The sequence below is a fragment of the Ranitomeya variabilis genome, chromosome 4, assembly GCF_051348905.1.
Source record: "Ranitomeya variabilis isolate aRanVar5 chromosome 4, aRanVar5.hap1, whole genome shotgun sequence".
NCBI lineage: Eukaryota > Metazoa > Chordata > Amphibia > Anura > Dendrobatidae > Ranitomeya > Ranitomeya variabilis.
Genome location: NC_135235.1, coordinates 636,671,516 through 636,693,204, shown reverse-complemented (window position 1 = coordinate 636,693,204; position 21,689 = coordinate 636,671,516). Strand labels below are relative to the sequence as shown.

Here is a 21,689-nt window from a genome sequence, read left to right as displayed (position 1 = left end):
CAGGCCCTATTTAACAGTATTTTTATCTCATACTGAAAAAACGGGGTGACAGGTGCCCTTTAAGTTTTATTCTGATGACGTTTTCTGTGCATCAGGGGGCCTGAAGTGGGTGGATCTTTTTCTGCACGGCCCCTTCGCATGCCTCTTCTGTTCCTACAGGTCACTGATTCTTCAGTGCCCGGCTTCCATTTTTAAATTTTGCATCACTACTGACATCATCAGCATGCTGGCACGTGCTCAGTTGGATTCTACAGCCGTATTTTTGGTTTTCAATAAATTGGCACCTGAGGCGGCCCATGCACAGATTAAGATCTTGGCTCAATGACGTCTTCAATGAGTCGACATCTTAATCTGCACATGTGCCACTTCCATTTTAAGGTGTCATCAGAAGAAAACTTAAGACCATGATTAAACAAGAACCGCTGATCAGATTCCTTCATCAGTGGTATTGATTTAATCAGAGTAATAGTGATATTAAATTCTAAAGCTAAATCCTGCTGACAGGTTCTCTAAGTCAAAATCCTAGTTCACAGCGATGATGCTTCTGCACACACTCCAAATAAAATAATTTTGCACATTAACGACAATAAAAACAATGAAGAGATGCATAAGTAATTTTAAGTTTTCAAGGATCATTTTATGCTTAATACATCAACACACTGTTCTCATGTCTCATCTGTCAGTTCTCTAAATACTTAACTATGTGTATCCCCCCACACGTTATTGACAGCTTTCTGTTCACACTGTGCATAGGCAGAGAGCTGCCAATCAGAGTTCTGGAATATGAATGACTACTTGGTGTAATGTCAGTGCCGGCATCCCTGCACAATCTCCCTTCCTCCTCCCGGAAGGGATGCGGACATGCTCACTGCAACGGCCATGCCTATAGGGAGGTGCATGAGCAACATTAGTACATTGTATTTGTGCATTGCTTCACTGTTGTTAGGTTCTCTATATCAGTTCTACGTGAGCCTGATACTGTACGCCCTGTCTGTACCTGATCCTGATACCCAAACCCACTAGGCCCTTACCGCTCCTTGACCTGCCCTGTCTGAACCAGTACATGTGTTCCTGTACCTAAGTCAGTCCTCTGTCCCTATCTTCACCTTCAGTGAAGTACTCCTGAACTTGTTGCAGTAGCCGTCACATCACCCTGTGAACCAGCTCCACTCCTACCAGCTACTCAGAGTCCGAACCTCTGTCCCTGTCTCCTTGGGGTCAGCTGCTACTGTACCGGGGCCTATACTAGAGTGGTACCTGGCACCACCTGCAGCTCAAGTCTACCCACATCATCAGGGCTCTAGTGAAGAACCAGGTGGTCACTTACAGGTTACAGCATGTTTACTGGTCTTCTAATGAAAACCTCCTGCTAATAAAACTATGATTTTATAAAATCTAGAGCAATTAGTGCCGTAATTCACACATCTCTTGAATCAGTGTCTTTGTCTCTATTCTGCTCTCAGAATCTTTACAAAATGGCTCCTTCCTTGTGTGAATTCTCTGATGTGAATTTAGATTTGTTTTTCAATGAAAACATTTCCCACATTCTAAACATAAAAATGATTACTCCCCTGTGTGAATTTTCTGATGTCTAACAAGATTTCCTTTCCGATTAAAATGTTTCCCACATTCCGAACATGAAAATGACTTTTCTCTAGTGTGAATTTTCTGATGTCTAACAAACTTGGATTTCTCTCTATAACATTTCCCACATTCTGAACATGAAAACAGCTTTATACCTGTGTGAATTGTTTGATGCGCAACAAGACCCCCTTTTCTATAAAAACATTTCCCACATTCTGAACATGAAAATGGCATCTCTCCTGTATGACTTCTCTGATGTGTAACAAGATTTGATTTACAATTAAAACTTTTCCCACATTGCAAACATGAATATGGCTTCTCCCCAGTGTGAATTCTCTGATGTATAACAAGATAGTATTTATGGCTATACCATTTTCCACATTCTGAACATGAAAATGCCTTCTCCCCTGTGTGAATACTCTGATGTGCAACAAGATGTGTTTTTGTATTAAAACACTTCCCACATTCTGAACATGAAAATGGCTTCTCCCCTGTATGAGTTCTCTGATGTATAACAAGACTTGCATTACAATTAAATGATATCCCACATTCTAAACATGAAAACAGCTTCTCCCCTGTGTGAATTCTCTGATGTGCAACAAGATGTGAATTCCAAATAAAACATTTCCCACATTCTGAACAAGAAAATGGCTTCTCCCCTGTGTGAATTTTCTGATGCTGAACAAGACTTGTTCTGCAATTAAAACATTTTCCACATTCCAAACATGAAAAAGGTTTCTCCCCTGTGTGAATTCTTTGATGTATAACAAGATGTGCTTTCCTATTAAAACACTTCCCACATTCCGAACATGAAAATTGCTTCTCCCCTGTATGAGTTCTCTGATGTCTAACAAGACTTGAATTACAATTAAACCATAGCCCACATTCTATACATGAAAATGGCTTCTCCCCTGTGTGAGTTCTCTGATGTGTAAGAAGTCGTGATTTAGCTGTAAAACATTTCCCACATTCTAAACATGAAAATAGCTTCTCACCTGTGTGAATTCTCTGATGTGTAACAAGACTTGTTTTTTGACTAAAACATTTCCCACATTCTGAACAAGAAAATGGCTTCTCCCCTGTGTGAATTTTCTGATGTTGAACAAGACTTGTTCTGCAATTAACACACTTTCCACATTCCAAACATGAAAAAGGTTTCTCCCCTGTGTGAATTCTTTGATGTATAACAAGATGTGCTTTCCTATTAAAACACTTCTCACATTCCGAACATGAAAATTGCTTCTCCCCTGTATGAGTTCTCTGATGTCTAACAAGACTTGAATTACAATTAAACCATAGCCCACATTCTAAACATGAAAATGTCTTCTCCCCTGTGTGAGTTCTCTGATGTGTAACAAGTCGTGATTTAGCTCTAAAACATTTCCCACATTCTAAACATGAAAATGGCTTCTCACCTGTGTGAATTCTCTGATGTGTAACAAGACTTGTTTTTTGACTAAAACATTTCCCACATTCTAAACATGAAAATGGCTTCTCCCCTGTGTGAATTCTCTGATGTGTAACAAAATTCATTTTTTGACTAAAACATTTCCCACATTCTGAACATGTAAATGGATTTTCCCTTGTGTGACGTCTCTGACCTGTAACAAGATGTGATTTCTCTGTAAAACGTTTCCCACCTTTCGACAATGAAAACGTTTTCTCCTCTACCTGAGCCATTTGTTGTTTAACAAATTTTCTGTGACTTTTCTTTTCCTTAATGGCCTTTGATGAAGCAGGAGAAACGACCCATTGAATAGGATCTGATGATAGAGCTTTGCTGTGAAGAGCTGGATGTATATCTAGGATCATTGCATGTTCTTCACATGTATCTGGTTTAATAAGATGATCATCTGCTATAAAATCTGAAAATATCAGGTTTCCCTCTGAACTCCTGGTACAGTCATCTGTCAAGAATAAGATTGATTTTATTATTTTTTTTATTAAAAGTGCATTTAAGCTATAATAATTATATTATATATTTTAAAACTTCTCCTTGCAAACATCCTTGTTGTTTTTTTTTTTCACTGCAGAAGTTTTCTAATCCATAAGTTCATATTTTAGTGTGCCCCTCAACAATCTCTTCCAGTTACATGTTCAGTAGTGTCTCATAATGGAGGCCGTAGGCCTCTATCACACATACATTTTTTTTAGTGATAACTGAGAAAAATGACTTTTTCCTATGAGTCAATGACCATGTGCCAGTTTTTGCAATCTGGGTGTCATCTGTTTTTTTCTTGTAAAAATAAAAAAAATATATGTCTTTTTAACCTTCTTATATCAACTGCTGAGTGAAGATGATGCGTACAGCATGCGAGTCGTAGCTGTTTTTTTTTCCCAGAGATTCATTGGTAAAAATAGGTGAGTTTGATTTGTAAATCTGATCAGTCATAGGCTGGGTTCACACTTGCGTTCTAAAGTTTAACTCATCTGTTCTATTTTAGAAACATAATGTAGAAGGGAAGTGCCCCCAAAATGTACATCTTTACATAGAGATGTGTTTAGTTCATGTTTTGGGTATATCCCTCACATGTATACCACACGGAGCAAAGCCCCCCCCCCTCCAGCCTGCTGTAAAACAAAGCTGCCATGAGCTGGAAAAACAAGTTTCATTTAGGACTGAGGGGGTGTATCTTAGTGGACAATAGACCGTGACCTCATCTCACACACCAGGGGCTGAACACACCTCTTTTAGCTGGTCACATAAAAGGGCCAACTCCATGTGGGTCTCTCTTTTTTTGCTGTGCCTGCATGCTGGAATGATCATGGATCCACACGGTGCTGGAGTATATCTGTAACCCCTTTTCTTCTAGGCCCTGTAACCTCTTAGGCATTAGGGTTAGCTAGCCGTAGGTGGGAGGGCTGATATTGTATGTGTGATTTGGGTAATCGGGCAGTTAATTGTGGGTTTTTATATTGTGTGTTATTGTTGTGATATTACTGGATATTGTTGGTCATTACTGTGTGATACTGTTGGGATATCACTGCATACTGTAGATATTACTGTATCAGAGTTGTGATATCCGTATATTTGTGTGTATATATATATATTTATACTCGCCAGCTTGGGTATAAATATATATGTATGTTATAGACTGCAGACTTGTGTGTGTGCAATAAATATCCTTTATTGTTACACTGTCTTGTCTCAGCTAGTATATAGTATAAGGAAAACATAACGTTGAGGCATATTTAGTGGATATTAATTATTAATAGTCAAGTTTGGTGATAATAGTTAATATCGGACCTCAATAGAGGTGTAAGGAGGTTTCCCCCTTTTGATAACCATAAGGTTTGATATTTTGTGGAGGAAGCCCCTTCTTTTTACACATAATTTATGCCCAAAACTGATCTGCTGTACAATTGATGCAAATGGAACCAAGAGGGAGGCCAAAAGAGGTTTTGACAAATGGGCGGAAAAAAGAGAATTATTTAGAAAGACGCAAATGGAAATTGAGTTGAGAAGATATGGAGATAAGGCAGGAAAGCTATTAGCAAACTTGCCAAAGTGTAGGAAGGGGAAAGAGTAATAGATTAACGCTTAAGACTAGAGAGGGCTTAATGGTAGATAACTCCAGGGAAATAAATTCAACCTATGCTAATTTATATTTGGAGGAGGCCAAGGGCACAAACAGGGGTGGAGATTTTCTTAAAAAAAATTAACATGCCTAATGTCACAGAGCCACAGTTAACTATGTTGAATGCTCCCATTACAGAGGAAGAAGTGAAGAGTACCATTGGGGGATTGTCAGCTGGAAAAGCACCAGGACTGGATGGGTTCATGGGCGATTTTTTTTTTTTTTTTTAAAGCCATGACCCAACAAATAACCTCTATTTTGACTGTATGGTATAACATATTGTTACAGGGGGAGGGATCTGTTGGTGGGCACTAATGTGGCTCATATTAGCCTAATACCAAAGGAAGGGAAAAACGTGGAGGACCCAGCATCCTATAGACCTATATCCTTGATAACCCAGGATATTAAAATAATATCCAAACTCATGGCAAACACCGGCACAGGTGGGCTTTGTGAAAGGTAGGAATTCGGTCACAAATGTAAGATGTACACTGTTAGCCATAGATGTAATAAATAAAAGAGAAAACAGTCGAGGTGAGCCGGCTCTGGTTACACTAGATGCAGAGAAGGCTTTTGATAAGGTGAAGTGGAATTGGGTAGGACAAGTTTTGGACAAAATTGGGCTAGTGGGGAATTTCAGACATTTTATAAAAGCCCTGTATGCTAAACCCGCAGAAAGAATTCAAATCCCGGTGTCATGGTTAGGACATGGTTAATGTCCTGTTCTCTCAGGGTTAATTTTGCTGGCCTCCCTTTTGATCTGGGAGGGGTCTTTATACTCACTCCAGACTAGGATTCGCTGTCAGCTATACTTTCTGTTCTAGTCTGTGTGCCTGACCCCTGGTGTGTGTGCCTGGTTTGCAATTGTTTTCCTTGCTCTCCGAGCATTACTCTGTTTGTTTGTTCTTCTGGATTTCTGACCTCTGGCTTCAAGTTCTGAAAATGCCCTGTCTCACTCCTTTGGTACTTTGTGATCTCCTGGCTCCGATCTTAGCTTGTTTCACCACTCTCGTGTTTATCCCTTTTCTGCACCCCGGCATCTGGCTCCGCCACCGACCACCTCCTACTCTGTAACATGATTCAGGTCCTGGTTGTTACCTGGTTAGTAACCCGGTGCTTTGCTCAGCTCCCTTGCTGCTGTGTGCAGTGTTTCCTACAGCAGTATTACCCGGTGTTACGTTTTTTAAGGCTAGAACGAGAGTGGACCCTCTGGACCGTGGAAGGGACAAACCCCCGGGCGAGCAGACCTAGAGTTAACCAACCCCTATACAGGGGCTGTCAGGCGCAGGCCCAGAGGCCGCCAATCCACAGTTGCAGACACCAAGAGGGACGGCTCAGGAGAAGGGAACAAGGAAGGGTACTAAACAAAAACACAGGAGCTAGGTAGGTGAAACCAACAGCAGGACCAGGAGTTAGGTACGTCAGGCTTGTATTAGAAGGAACACTGGACCAGAGACTGAACTGTAGAAAGGGAGAGAAACAAGAGAAGCTGAGTAAATGGCGACACAAAGAGCGCAAGGCAAAGTAAGGTACACAAAGCTAGCACGGAGGTGCAATACTGAGAGAGGAAGGTGGCCGGAGGCAAAAGCTAACGCAAATGACACTCAGGCACCTCCTAGTAGGGGAGGTGGCTAGAAATACTGTGGGCCTTACCAGGATTGGCTGCCAAGGTTCTCTGGATCAAAACATCCGGGAACAGAAGATCCAGGACTGGAGAAGTGCGTCTATTGCAGAAGTCTGTGCACCTGCGCAGACGCTGCTCACCACCTAGCAGTGCGGGCAGCAGGACGTGGAGGAGGGATCCGCCGAGAACGAGCGCACCACCTCCCGGAAGTAGGACAGCGGAGACGAGCAGAGATGGAAGCAGCCGGGACCGCCGAGGAGGAAGAGAGAGACGCGCGCCGGGACCCGGAAGAAGAGTGACCAGGAACAGCAGTCACAGCAGAAGAAGCAGGAACGACGCGCTGGAAGCCAGGAGCGGAGCGACGAAGGTGAGTAGCGGCGGTAATACCCGGGAGTCGGACACCCGGGTCATCTATCGGCAAATTTCCCACTTGAAAAGGGAACACGCCTGGGATGTCCTTTGTCCAAGCTTATATTTGACCTGGCACTAGAACCCCTGGGGCAATACATAGAACATGAAGTATTTGAAGGGATATCAATAAGGGACATGAAGCTTAGGGCCTCGTACTTTTCAGATGATATAATACTCTACATGGCTGAGGTGGCAAGAGATCTCCCAGGGGTCCTAGATCTTATGGAAAATGTTAGTAGGTTTTCGGGATTCTAAATAAAAGCAAATGTGAAATTCTCCACTTAACAGATATAGGCAGAAGTAGTATGGTAAAAAAGGAAATTTGCGGTATTCCGATATACAAAGCACATGTAACATATTTGGGCATCAAGCTGGGTAGAAAACCAAAGTCAATATATAATTTAAACTTTCCTCCAGTTATCTCCAAAATCCAACAGGAATTAGAAAGGTGGCAAAATTTGCCTTTCAGTCTTTTGGGCAGGATTCACTTTTTAGTTTCTCAAAACTCATGTATCCATTAAAGACCATCCCTGTACTCCTAAACCATGTGAATGTGGAAAAAATATTCAGCTATTAGGAAATTTATCTGGAAAGGTCGAAGACCCCATATAAAACTGAGTAAACTGATGACATCCAAGGAAAAGGGGGAGACTTCCTAGACATAAGAGGATATAACTTAGCATGTATTTCCCGTCATATAGTAGATTGGTTAAAGACACTATTGGGTTTTCTGATATGACCCTGGAAAAATCGCATGCATACCCGTGGAACTTAGTCGCCTTATTACACACGCCAAAAAACCTAATGCCTAAACAAATTAAAAATCCAATAGTGTACCGAGACACAATAGCCACATGGTAGGAATTTAGGAGAATTATAATGGAAAATCGAGAGATTTACCCATATGGGGAAATCCAGCATTCCAACAAATAGCAGAGAACAAACTATTTCAGGAATGGAGGGTGAAAAGGATCCATAAAATTGCTAATCTACGGCATGAAGAAGAAAATAGGTTTCTAAGTAGGGAGGAAATAATATCAAAATTCAAGCTAAGTGAACAACAATTCCTACAATTTGGACAAATAAAAGGAACGATTATGACACATTTGATAAATGAGAGGGAAGAAACAAGAAGGAATGCAATGGATAATCTATTATTTGACCGAGCAGGCACACACAATATATCCACAAAATACAAAGGTTTAAAAGACATCCTTGGGAAAATGGACATAGAGCAAACATTTAGATCTTGGGCAAAAAAAATAGAAAGTGAGGAAATTGGAGGAAATAATACTAGCAGGTTGGCAGGCAGTGTGGAAAAATATTTTGAGTGAAGTTTGGAGAGACACACAATGTAGGATTATGCATAGAGCTATACTAGCCTTCAACATACCAGTATCTAGAACAATGAGGGATCGCCTGGTACATTGTCCAAAATGTAAACTTAGAGAGTCTGATTTACTACACAGACTATGGGGCTTCCCTATAGTACAAGAATTCTTGAAAGACAAAACAGATGATGGAAAATTTGCGCATTGGGAATATATAATTGCACCCGTTATCGTTCCTTTTCCATTACTGGAAGGGAGATGGAGCCACACAACAAAAAGGGAGGGAAACATTAACTCCAGTGTTCCGCTTAATTTGTCTGATAAGATTGTCTTAAAGGATTGGTTGAATGATTCCATTCCAATTCGGAAAGTTATAATATGTCAAATGATGACTTTATTTCACTTAGAATAGCTGGAAGCAGAACGTAAGAAGAAAAAGAGTATAAAATTACTCATGACAAAGTGGAAAAGCTTTTTACTCAAACATTATACAACAAAACTTCAGGGAATTGTGAAACCCTTTAAACAGACCAGTTGGTACATATTGGAGGACATGGGAGGAACATTGGGGAAGTTGAAAATAGCTGATCTGAATGTTGATGGAATAAGTGGTAGGGACACTGGTTAAGAAGCAATATAAATTATGAATGCAAACTAAATATTCTATAATGGTTTGGGATTAAGAAGATGTACGTAAAGAAAGGAGAGGTGCACTCAAGAAAAATACAACTATTTCCTGCATGTCTGGGAAGAGGGAGGGTAAGGGGGGAGTTTATGTGTTGTTTAGTCTGTATTTTTACCTTACAAATTGTAATGTGATAATCAAAAACTGAAATTAAGAATCTGTAAGCTAAGAAAATGCTTTTGAATGTATTTCCATATATATTTTAAAAATCCCTAAAAATTATTGCTTAAAAAAAAAAAACTAAAATCCTCAATAATCCGAACCTCCCATTCCTGTCTTCAAGACAAAGTATTCTCGTGTGCTGCGCCAATTCTATGAAATGCACTTCAATTAATTCCCTAAACCCAGTTTTAAGCGTGGTTTAAAAATGTATTTCTTTAGACTGGCCTATCGCCTCACCTCACTTATCTAACTACTAGATGGTGGCCCGATTCTAACGCATCGGGTATTCTAGAATATGTATGCGTAGTGTATAGCACAGCCCACGTAGTATATTGCGCAGCCTACGCAATACATTGTACAGCCCACGCAGTACATTGCGCAGCCCACGCAGTACATTGCACAGCCCATGCAGTTTGCGCAGCCCACGTTGTATATTGCGCAGCCCACGTTGTATATTGCGCAGCCCACGTTGTATATTGCACAGCCCACGCAGTACATTGCGCAGCCCACGTTGTATATTGCGCAGCCCACGCAGTATATTGCCCAGCCTACGTTGTATATTGCGCAGCCCATATAGTATATTGCGCAGCCCACGTATTATACTGCGCAGCCCACGTAGTATATTGCACAGCCCACGCAGTACATTGCGCAGCCTACGTTGTATATTGCGCAGCCCACGCAGTATATTGCCCAGCCTACGTTGTATATTGCGCAGCCCATATAGTATATTGCGCAGCCCACGTATTATACTGCGCAGCCCACGTAGTATATTGCACAGCCCATGTAGTATATTGCGCAGTCCACGTAGTATACTGCACAGCCCACGCAGTATATTGCCCAGCCTACGTTGTATATTGCGCAGCCCACGTTGTATATTGCGCAGCCCATATAGTATATTGCACAGCCCACGTATTATACTGCGCAGCCCACGTAGTATATTGCCCAGCCCATGTAGTATATTGCGCAGGCCACATTGTATATTGCGCAGCCCACATATATAGCAATGTGGGCATGATATCCCTGTTTAAAAAAAAAGAATTAAAATAAAAAATAGTTATATACTCACCTTCCGTTGGCGCCTGGATCCAGGAAGCGGTTACCGACGCTTGGGATCCACCGAAGCTCCGCCGAGCCGCTGGCGCCGGCCGCCATCTTCCTTTCCCAGGACGCATTGCGAAATTACCCAGAAGACTTAGCGGTCTCGCGAGACCGCTAAGTCTTCTGGGTAATTTCGCAATACATCGCCGGGAACGGAAGATGGCGGCCGGCGCCAGCGGCTCGGCGAACTACGGAGGGTGAGTATAGCAGGTTTTTTGCTTTTTTATTATTTTTAACATTACATTTTTTTTACTATTGATGCCGCGTAGGCAGCATCAATAGTAAAAAATGGGGGACACACAGGGTTAATAGCAGCGGTTACGGAGTGCGTTACCCGCGGCATAACGCAGTCCGTTACTGCCGGCATTAACCCTGTGTGAGCAGTGACCGGACAGCGTATGCGGGCGCCGGGCAGTGAATGCGGGGAGTAAGGAGCGGCCATTTTCTTCCGGACTGTGCGCGTCGCTGATTGGACGGGGCAATGGTCGTGGGCGTTTTGCCACGACCAATCAGCGACTTGGATTCCATGACAGACAGAGGCCGCGACCAATGAATATCCGTGACAGACAGAAGGACAGACAGACAGACGGAAGTACCCCTTAGACAATTATATAGTAGATTCCGCTTGGCCCCTAAAAATGTTTTCTTCAAAATCATGATCCTCATAGCATCTGTTCACACACCCTCCATCCTCTTAATATATTATAGCTGTATCGTACAGTATAAGCACATTTTACCATTTATCATTCGTGTCTTCCCTATTTCCTCATAGATTGTAAGCTTTGGAGCAGGGCCCTCACTCCTCTTGGTATCTGAGTTATGTTTATTCTGTAATGTCTTTTTTTATCTGTACATGTCCCCTCTAAAATTGTAAAGTGCTGCGGAATATGTTGGTGATATAGAAATAAAAATTATTATAAAAATTATTATTGAACTGGTTGTTACGATTACATGGTCACAAAAGAGGGATTTTTTGGTACTTACCGTAAAATCTCTCTCTTGGAGCCTTCATTGGGGGACACAGATAACCGTGGGTGTATGCTGCTGCTGCTAGGAGGCTGACACTATGCAAAAAGAAAAAAGGATTGCTCCTCCCCGGCAGTATACACCCACCGACAGGCACCAAGTACCTCAGTTGGTGAAAAAAGCAGTAGGAGAAGCGACCAGAACTCAGAACGTATAAGTACCAACTCGACCAAGGGCGCTTAGACCCAAACACGGTACAAGAAAACAAGAAACAAGCAGGGAGGGTGCTGTGTCCCCAATGAAGGCTCCAAGAAAGAGATTTTATGGTAAGTACAAAAAAATCCCTCTTTCTTTATCGCTTCATTGGGGGACACAGAAAACCGTGGGACGTCCAAAAGCAGTCCCAAAATAGTGTGGGGAGAAAAAACAAAGAAACCCGGAGAAACGACTCAGGTCGGCCGGTGTGCAACCGCCACCTGCAGTATCTTCCTACCAAAGCCTGCATCAGACGAGGCCTGGGTATGAACCTCGTAAAGGTTGCGGGCCTTGCAGACCTGCAAGGCAGAAGCCTGTTGACGAACAGCCCAATAAGCTCCGACAGCCCTGGTGGAGTGGGCTCGCACCCCCGGAGGGGGCCTCTTTTTGTGAACGCTGTAGGCTTCCAATATCGCTGAACGAATCCAACGAGAGATCATGGACTTGGGAGCCTGAAGGCCTTTCAGACGACCTTCAGAGATGACAAACAGGGAATCAGACTGGCAAAAAGGGGCAGTTCTAGAAAGATAGACCCGAATGGCCCTGACCACATCCAGTTTGTGAAGAGACTTCTCCAGAGGATGAACCGGGGAAGGGCAAAATGAGGGAAGAATGATGTCCTCATTTATGTGGAAAGCAGATACCACTTTGGGAAGGAAAAAAGGGACAGGTCTGAGAACTACCTTGTCCTGATGAAGAATCAAGAACGGAGAGCGGCAGCATTAAGCTGCCAACCCGGAGACCCTCCTAATTGATGTGATAGCAATTAGAAAGGCCACCTTCCAAGAAAGAGGGGAAAAAGAAATGTCCTGAAGGGGTTAAAAGGGCGCAGCCTGTAGAACACCCAGAACCAGGTTGAGATCCCAAGGTTCCAACAGCGAATGGAATGGAGGAGCAAGATGCGCACCTCCTTGGAGAAAGGTCTTCACTTGAGGGATGGAAGACAGATCCTTCGGAAAAAGGATGGACAAAGCGGAGACCTGACCCTTGAGGGTACTGAGGGCAGACAGGTTTCCTACTTGAAGGAAACCAAGAAAGTCTGAAAGGGAAAAAGACATCGGAAAAACATGGTTTGTCTCACACCATTGGAAGAAAGCCTTCCAGTACCTGTGGTAAATGCGGGAAGAAGCTGGTTTTCTAGCTCTGATCATGGTCTGAATGACCTGGTGAGAAAAACCGGTCTCCCTTAGGACCGTGGCCTCAACAGCCATGCCATTAAACTCAGAGACTGAGAACTCTGGTGGAAGAGGGGACCTTGTGAGAGAAGGTCTGGGATCCTCCAGGGGGTATCTAAGAGCATGTTCACGAGTTCCGCATACCAAGGACGCCTTGGCCAGTTTGGCGCTATCAGGATAACCGGAATCCCCTCTGACTTTATCTTTTTTATCACCCTTGGGATAAAGGGAAGAGGAGGGAACAGGTAAGGGAGCTGAAACTGGGACCATGGAATTACCAGAGCGTCGTAGCCGATGGCCAGAGGATCCCGGGACCTGGCTACGAACCGAGCGACTTTGTGGTTCATCCGAGACACCATAAGATCAACGTCCGGAGTGCCCCAACGTTGACATATCTGATTGAAGACCGAGGGATGGAGAGACTACTCGCCTGATGCCAGGCCCTGGCGGCTTAGGAAATCGGCTGCCCAATTTTTGACCCCCAGAATGTGAACGGGTGATATGGCCGGAACGTGATGTTCTGCCAAACGCATAACTTTTGCCGTTTCCGCCATCACCTGATTGCTGCGAGTCCCGCCTTGGTGGTTCAAGTACGCCACCGCCGTGGTGTTGTCCAACTGGATGCGGATTGGTCTGCCTGTCAGGAGATACTGCCAGTGGAGTAGGGCAAGGAAGACTGCCCTGATCTCCAAAAGGTTGATGGAAAAAGGGCTTCCAGGGCGCCCCAGCGACCTTGCGCTGGAGCGCCCCACCCGAGGAGACTGGCGTCAGTAGTGATGATCTGCCACCGAAGGGGGAGAAAGGACCTCCCTTTCAGGACTGAGGAGGACTGAGTCCACCAAGATAGAGACTGCCTTACTTGGGGAGGCAGACGAAAGGGACAGTCTAGGGAGGTAGTGGACCTGTTCCAGGTGGACAAAAGGAACAGCTGGAGGGGACGAGTGTGGAACTGGGCGTAAGGCATGGCTTCCATGGAGGCAACCATCTTCCCCAGGACTCCCATACAAAATCGTAGGGAACGGGGGATTGGGCGCCTTAGAGATCGGGCTCCCTTGCGGAGAACGGCAAACTTGTCCTTCGGGAGAAAGACCTGAGCCGAGTAGGTGTTGAATTCCATGCCCAGGAATGTCAGCTGCTGGGAGGGAATTAGAGAGGATTTGTCCCGGTTGATGATCCAGCAGAGGCAGGTAAGGATGTCCAGAGTGATTTGGAGACTTCGAGCGCAGTCTCGGTAGGATGAGCCCTTGATAAGCAGATCGTCCAGGTAAGGGATAATGGTAATCCCCCTGGAACGAAGGATAGCCATGATCGCCGCCATGACCTTGGTGAAGACCCTGGGGGCAGACGCCACGCCGAAGGGAAGGGCTGTGAATTGGTAGTGATCGTCCTGGATCGCAAACCGAAGGAATCTCTGGTGCCGCACACAAATAGGAACGTGAAGATATGCATCCTGAATGTCTACCGAGCAAGAGAAATTCCCCCGGCTCCATGGCGGCGATCACCGATCATAAGGATTCCATCCTGAAGTGGCAGAGTCGAACGTGACAATTCAGCAATTTTAAGGCCAGAATCGGACGGAGAGAACCGTCTTTTTTTTCGGGACTACGAAGAGATTCAAGTAAAACCCCGAAAATCGTTCGTTTGACGGAACTGAACGACTACACCAGCGGCGACCACAAAAGAGACAGCTTGAAGGAAGCCGGGTAATTGGGACAGCTGCTTTGGTGGATGAGAAAGAAAGAAGCGACTTTCTGGGAGGGAAGAAAATTTGATCTTGTAACCGGAGGTAACGATCTCCCTGACCCAGGCATTGCTGACCACCGACAACCAGGCATCCCTGAAGGAAAGAAGCTTGCCTCCCACCCTGGAAAGACTTCCAGGTGGGGGCAACCCATCACTTAGAACGGAACCTGTTGGAACGGGACCCAAAGAACGTTGAGGATCGGCCTTTAGGCCTGCAGCTGGGAGGTTTGTAAGAAGGATTCCTTCATTAACCTGAGGCAGAGGGATGCTCCTACTGTGAAGAGGATTCTGAAGCTGGAAATGGGCGAAAGGACCTAAAGGGCTGAGAGCCCTTTCTGTTGAAAAGACGCTTGGGTCTAGACTGAGGGAGAGAGGTGCTTTTGCTCCCAGTAGCGTCCGAAATTTTCTGGTCTAGCCGAGCTCTACAGAGCCTGAAGCCTTGGAAGGCTAAGTTGGTGAGGGACCTTTTGGAAGTAGTATCTGAGCTCCATGCCTTCAACCAAAGGATGCGGCGTATAGCCACTATGCTGCTACTTGCTCTGGCAGAACAGCATGCCGCATCCAGGGAGGCAGCCAAAATGTATTTGCCAGCGTGACCAATCTGGTCTGCCAATTCGGCTAGCTCATCCGGAGAAGCCGAAGCCAAGATGCCTCGGCGAAGTATCTTGGCCCAGGCGGAGATGGCTTTTGCCACCCAGGTGGAGGTGAAATTGGGGCAGAGGGATGCACCAGATGCCTCAAAGGCTGATTTGGCTAGTGCCTCGATCTGCCTGTCTGTCGCGTCTTTAAGAGATGCACCATCCGGTAAGGACAGAACCTGTTGTGAATTCTGCTTTTGGGCTCCCTCCGGTGGTTGTAGGTGGTAATGCAGTTGTCCCTGAGTTGCAGTCCTGGTCAGGTGTATCTGCTGATTGCAGTTCTCACTGGGGTATTTAGGCGTGCAGGATTCATTAGTCCTTGCCAGTTGTCCATGGTTGTTGGGAGGTTTTGGTCCTGGTTTGGATCCTTCTGCCTTCTGCCAAATCAGCAAAGTTAAGTGTCTGGTTTTGTTTCTGTGGCACACATGCTGTGTGCTTAATAATTCTGTGCTATTCAGTGTTTTTTTTTGTCCAGCTTAGATTGTGTCAGTATTTTCTCATTCTTGTTGGATTCTCTGGAGTGGCAGATATACATTCCATGTCTTTAGTTAGATTGTGGAACTTTTTGTATTATCTGCTGTGGATATTTTTGGAAGGGTTTTAATACTGACCGCTTAGTATTCTGTCCTATCTTTCCCTATTTAGCTAGAGTGGCCTCTTTTGCTGAATCCTGTTTTTCTGCCTGCGTGTGTCTTTCCTCTCCTACTCACAGTCAATATTCGTGGGGGGCTGCCTATCCTTTGGGGTTCTGCTCTGAGGCAAGGTAGTATTCCTATTTCCATCTATAGGGGTATTTAGTCCTCCGGCTGTGTTGAGGTGTCTAGGGTTTGTTAGGCACACCCCACGGCTACTTCAAGTTGCGGTGTTAGTTCAGGTTTTGCGGTCAGTACAGTTTCCACCTACTCCTGAGAAAGTTCATGCGGCTCCAAAGTCACTGGATCATAACAGTACAACTGGCCCACTATGAGTTAAATGCATCTCAGAAGAAGGGAAGAAAGGTGTCGAGTCATTTTTTTTTCTGCAGTTTGCTTTGCCTTTTCTTCCCTCTTTTTCTCTGGGTGGCTAAGGAGTCTTGTGTTAGCATGGATGTTCAGGAATTAGCTTCTCGTGTAGACCAGCTTGCTGCTAGGGTACAGGGAATTTCTGATTATATTGTTCAGACTCCTGTTTTAGAGCCGAAGATTCCTACTCCTGATTTGTTTTTTGGTGACAGGTCCAAATTTTTGAGTTTTAAAAACAACTGTAAACTGTTTTTTGCTTTGAGACCTCGATCCTCTGGGGATTCTATTCAGCAGGTTAAAATCGTCATTTCCCTGCTGCGTGGTGATCCACAGGATTGGGCATTTTCCCTGGAATCTGGGAATCCGGCTTTGCTTAATGTAGATTCCTTTTTTCAGGCTTTAGGACTATTATATGATGAACCTAATTCTGTGGATCAAGCGGAGAAGACCTTGTTGGCCCTATCTCAGGGTCAAGAGGCGGCAGAATTGTATTGTCAGAAATTTACAAAATGGTCTGTGTTGACTAAATGGAATGATGATGCTTTGGCTGCAATTTTCAGAAAGGGTCTTTCTGAATCCGTTAAAGATGTTATGGTGGGGTTTCCCACGCCCGTCGGTCTGAGTGATTCTATGTCTTTGGCCATTCAGATTGATCGGCGCTTGCGGGAACGCAGAACTGTGCGCGCTGTGGCGTTGTCCTCAGAGCAGAGTCCTGAGCCAATGCAGTGTGTTAGGATTCTGTCTAGGACAGAACGACAAGGACTCAGACGTCAGAATAGGTTGTGTTATTGTGGCGACGCTTCTCATGTCATTTCAGTCTGCCCTAAACGGACAAAGAGGATCGCTAGTTCATTTACCATCAGTACTGTACAACCTAAATTTCTGTTATCGGTGTCCCTGATCTGCTCATTGTCATCATTTTCTGTCTTGGCGTTTGTGGATTCAGGCGCCGCTTTGAACTTAATGGACCTTGAGTTTGCCAGGCGTTGTGGTTTTCCCTTGCAGCACCTTATTCCTTTAAGGGGCATTGATGCTACACCTTTGGCTAAAAATAAGCCCGAGTTTTGGACACAGGTGACCATGCGCATGGCGCCAGCCCATCAGGAAGATTGTCGATTTCTGGTATTGCATAATTTACATGATGCTATTGTGTTGGGTTTTCCGTGGTTGCAGGTACATAATCCTGTGTTGGATTGGAAGTCTATGTCTGTGACTAGTTGGGGTTGTCAGGGGGTTCATAATGATGTTCCTTTAATGTCCATCTCCTCTTCTTCCTCTTCCGAAATTCCAGAGTTTTTGTCTGATTTTCAGGATGTATTCGATGAGCCCAAGTCCAGTTCTCTTCCACCACACAGGGACTGTGATTGTGCTATTGATTTGATTCCAGGCTGTAAGTTTCCTAAGGGCCGACTCTTCAACCTGTCTGTGCCGGAACATACCGCTATGCGGAGTTATGTTAAGGAGTCTTTGGAGAAAGGGCATATTCGGCCATCTTCTTCAACAATGGGAGCGGGAATTTTTTTTGTTGCTAAGAAGGATGGCTCCTTGAGACCCTGTATTGATTATCGCCTCTTGAATAAGATCACGGTCAAGTTTCAATACCCTTTACCTCTGCTTTCCGATTTGTTTGCTAGGATTAAGGGGGCTAGTTGGTTTACGAAGATTGACCTTCAGGGGGCGTATAATCTTGTTCGTATTAAGCAGGGTGATGAATGGAAAACTGCGTTAAATACGCCCGAAGGCCATTTTGAATACCTTGTGATGCCGTTCGGGCTCACTAATGCTCCATCTGTTTTTCAATCTTTCATGCATGATATCTTCCGGACTTATATTGATAAATTCTTGATTGTATATTTGGACGATATTTTGATTTTCTCTGATGATTGGGAGTCTCATGTGGAACAGGTCAGGATGGTATTTCAGATCCTTCGTGACAATGCTTTGTTTGTGAAGGGGTCTAAGTGTCTCTTTGGGGTGCAGAAGGTTTCTTTTTTGGGTTTTATTTTTTCTCCTTCATCTATTGAGATGGATCCGGTTAAGGTTCAGGCCATTCATGATTGGATTCAACCCACGTCCGTAAAGAGCCTTCAGAAATTTTTGGGTTTTGCTAATTTTTATCGCCATTTCATTGCTAACTTTTCCAGCGTGGTTAAACCCTTGACCGATTTGATGAAAAAAGGCGCTGATGTGGCGAATTGGTCCTCTGCGGCTGTTTCTGCCTTTCAGGAGCTTAAACGTCGATTTACTTCTGCTCCGGTGTTGGGCCAACCGGATGTTTCCCTTCCGTTTCAGGTTGAGATTGACGCTTCTGAGATTGGCGCAGGGGCCGTTTTGTCCCAGAGGGATCATGTTGGTTCCTTGACGAAACCGTGTGCATTCTTTTCCCGTAAATTTTCGCCTGCTGAACGCAATTATGATGTCGGCAATCGGGAGTTGTTGGCTATGAAGTGGGCATTTGAGGAGTGGCGACATTGGCTTGAGGGAGCTAAGCACCGTATTGTGGTCTTGACCGATCATAAGAATTTGATTTACCTCGAGTCTGCCAAGCGGCTGAATCCCAGACAGGCTCGATGGTCCTTGTTTTTTTCCCGTTTTGATTTTGTGGTCTCGTATCTTCCGGGTTACAAGAATATGAAGGCTGATGCCCTTTCTAGGAGTTTTTTGCCTGATTCTCCTGAGGTCCTTGAACCGGTCGGCATTTTGAAAGAAGGGGTTGTTCTTTCTGCTATTTCCCCTGATTTACGACGGGTTCTTCAGGAATTTCAGGCTGACAGACCTGATCGTTGTCTAGTGGGGAAACTGTTTGTTCCTGACAGATGGACTAGTAGAGTGATTTCTGAGGTTCACTGTTCTTTGTTGGCTGGTCATCCTGGTATTTTTGGTACCAGAGACTTGGTTGGTAGGTTCTTTTGGTGGCCTTCTTTATCACGTGATGTGCGTTCTTTTGTGCAGTCCTGTGGGACTTGTGCGCGGGCCAAGCCTTGTTGTTCCCGTGCTAGTGGGTTGCTTTTGCCATTGCCGGTCCCTGAGAGGCCCTGGACGCATATTTCTATGGATTTTATTTCTGATCTTCTGGTTTCCCAGAGGATGTCGGTTATCTGGGTTGTTTGTGACCGGTTTTCTAAGATGGTTCATTTGGTGCCTTTGCCTAAATTGCCTTCCTCTTCAGATTTAGTTTCGTTGTTTTTTCAGCATGTGGTTCGTTTGCATGGTATTCCGGAGAATATTGTGTCTGACAGAGGTTCCCAGTTTGTTTCTAGGTTTTGGCGGGCCTTTTGTGCTAGGCTGGGCATTGATTTACCTTTTTCCTCTGCATTTCATCCTCAGACAAATGGCCAAACCGAGCGAACTAATCAGACCTTGGAGACTTATTTGAGATGCTTTGTGTCTGCTGATCAGGATGATTGGGTGGCCTTTTTGCCATTGGCCGAGTTTGCCCTTAATAATCGGGCTAGTTCGGCTACTTTGGTTTCGCCTTTTTTTTGTAATTTTGGTTTTCATCCTCGTTTTTCTTCTGGGCAGGTTGAGCCTTCTGACTGTCCTGGTGTGGATTCGGTGGTTGACAGGTTGCAGCAGATTTGGGCTCATGTGGTGGACAATTTGGTGTTGTCTCAGGAGGAGGCTCAACGTTTTGCTAACCGTCGTCGGTGTGTTGCTTCCCGGCTTCAGGTTGGGGATCTGGTCTGGTTGTCTCCCCGTCATGTTCCTATGAAGGTTTCTTCTCCTAAGTTTAAGCCTCGGTTTATTGGTCCTTATAGGATTTCTGGGATTATTAATCCGGTGTCTTTCCGATTGGCGCTTCCGGCCTCTTTTGCTATCCATAATGTCTTCCATAGATCTTTATTGCGGAAATATGTGGTACCCGTTGTTCCCTCTGTTGATCCTCCGGCCCCTGTGTTGGTTGATGGGGAGTTGGAGTATGTGGTTGAGAAGATTTTGGATTCTCATTTTTCGAGGCGGAGGCTTCAGTATCTTGTCAAATGGAAGGGTTATGGCCAGGTGGATAATTCTTGGGTTTTTGCCTCTGATGTCCATGCTGCTGATTTGGTTCATGCTTTTCATCTGGCTCGTCCTGATCGGCCTGGGGGCTCTGGTGAGGGTTCGGTGACCCCTCCTCAAGGGGGGGGGTCCTGTTGTGAATTCTGCTTTTGGGCTCCCTCTGGTGGTTGTAGGTGGTAATGCAGTTGTCCCTGAGTTGCAGTCCTGGTCAGGTGTATCTGCTGATTGCAGTTCTGACTGGGGTATTTAGGCGTGCAGGATTCATTAGTCCTTGCCAGTTGTCCATGGTTGTTGGGAGGTTTTGGTCCTGGTTTGGTTCCTTCTGCCAAATCAGCAAAGATAAGTGTCTGGTTTTGTTTCTGTGGCACACATGCTGTGTGCTTAATAATTCTGTGCTATTCAGTGTTTTTTTTGTATACATTCCATGTATTTAGTTAGATTGTGGAACTTTTTGTATTATCTGCTGTGGATATTTTTGGAAGGGTTTTAATACTGACCGCTTAGTATTCTGTCCTATCTTTCCCTATTTATCTAGAGCGGCCTCTTTTGCTGAATCCTGTTTTCTGCCTCCGTGTGTCTTTCCTCTCCTACTCACAGTCAATATTCGTGGGGGGCTGCCTATCCTTTGGGGTTCTGCTCTGAGGCAAGGTAGTATTCCTATTTCCATCTATAGGGGTATTTAGTCCTCCGGCTGTGTCGAGGTGTCTAGGGTTTGTTAGGCACACCCCATGGCTACTTCTAGTTGCGGTGTTAGTTCAGGTTTTGCGATCAGTACAGTTTCCACCTACTCCAGAGAAAGTTCATGCGGCTCCAAAGTCACCGGATCATAACAAGAACCGTCTTAGAGGAAAGACGAGAAACCGGCGGATCCACCTTGGGGGACTCTGCCCATTTGCCAAGAAGATCAGCGCTAAAGGGGTATAGGACGTCTAAATGTTTTCTTCCCGGAAAGCGCTTTTCGAGTTGCTCCCAGTGCTTCGACAGAGTAGATTCAAACTCCTCGTGGTTGGGAAAGGAGCGGGAGGGACGTTTTACCCACTTGAAAGAGACGGAAGGTTCCTGGGAAGGAACCTTGTCCTCTTTAAGTTTGAGGGTTTGAGAAATAGCCGAGATAAGACTATCAACCACGGCCTGCAACCTGGAAGTCTGTGAATCTATATCCGACCCAATATCCTCCTCCGAAGAGGGGCAGAGGAGAGCAGCTTCGGTGCTGCGGAGGGACCCGGAGAGCTGGATGAGGAGCCAGACAGAGTCCTCTTTCTAGAACGGCTAGCTGGTCTGCCTCTTTGAAGGTCGATATCAGGTGCGTGCGAATCGCCATGAGAGACGTTCAGAGCACTGGTGGCTACAGATAGCTGTGGAAGTCGTTGAAGCGCCTGGACCAGAGACTGGGATAACTTAGTTAGGTCAGAGACCGACTGAGACATGGCAACGGCCCA

At 44.9% G+C, this 21,689-nt stretch overlaps 1 protein-coding gene and 1 pseudogene across 2 annotated transcripts in view; both read right to left on the bottom strand.

The window, feature by feature from the left end:
• The window catches only part of LOC143767207 (uncharacterized), a 206,584-nt gene that overhangs the window by 72,040 nt on the left and 112,855 nt on the right, over nt 1-21,689 (bottom strand). The gene's annotated exons all lie outside the window — the stretch shown is intronic.
• LOC143767212 (uncharacterized) overlaps nt 65-21,689 on the bottom strand; it is a 39,405-nt pseudogene continuing 17,780 nt past the window's right edge. Inside the window, exon 10 of the transcript XR_013213685.1 lies at nt 65-3,491. The product of XR_013213685.1 is annotated as an uncharacterized LOC143767212 (transcript). The remainder of the gene's footprint in view (nt 3,492-21,689) is intronic.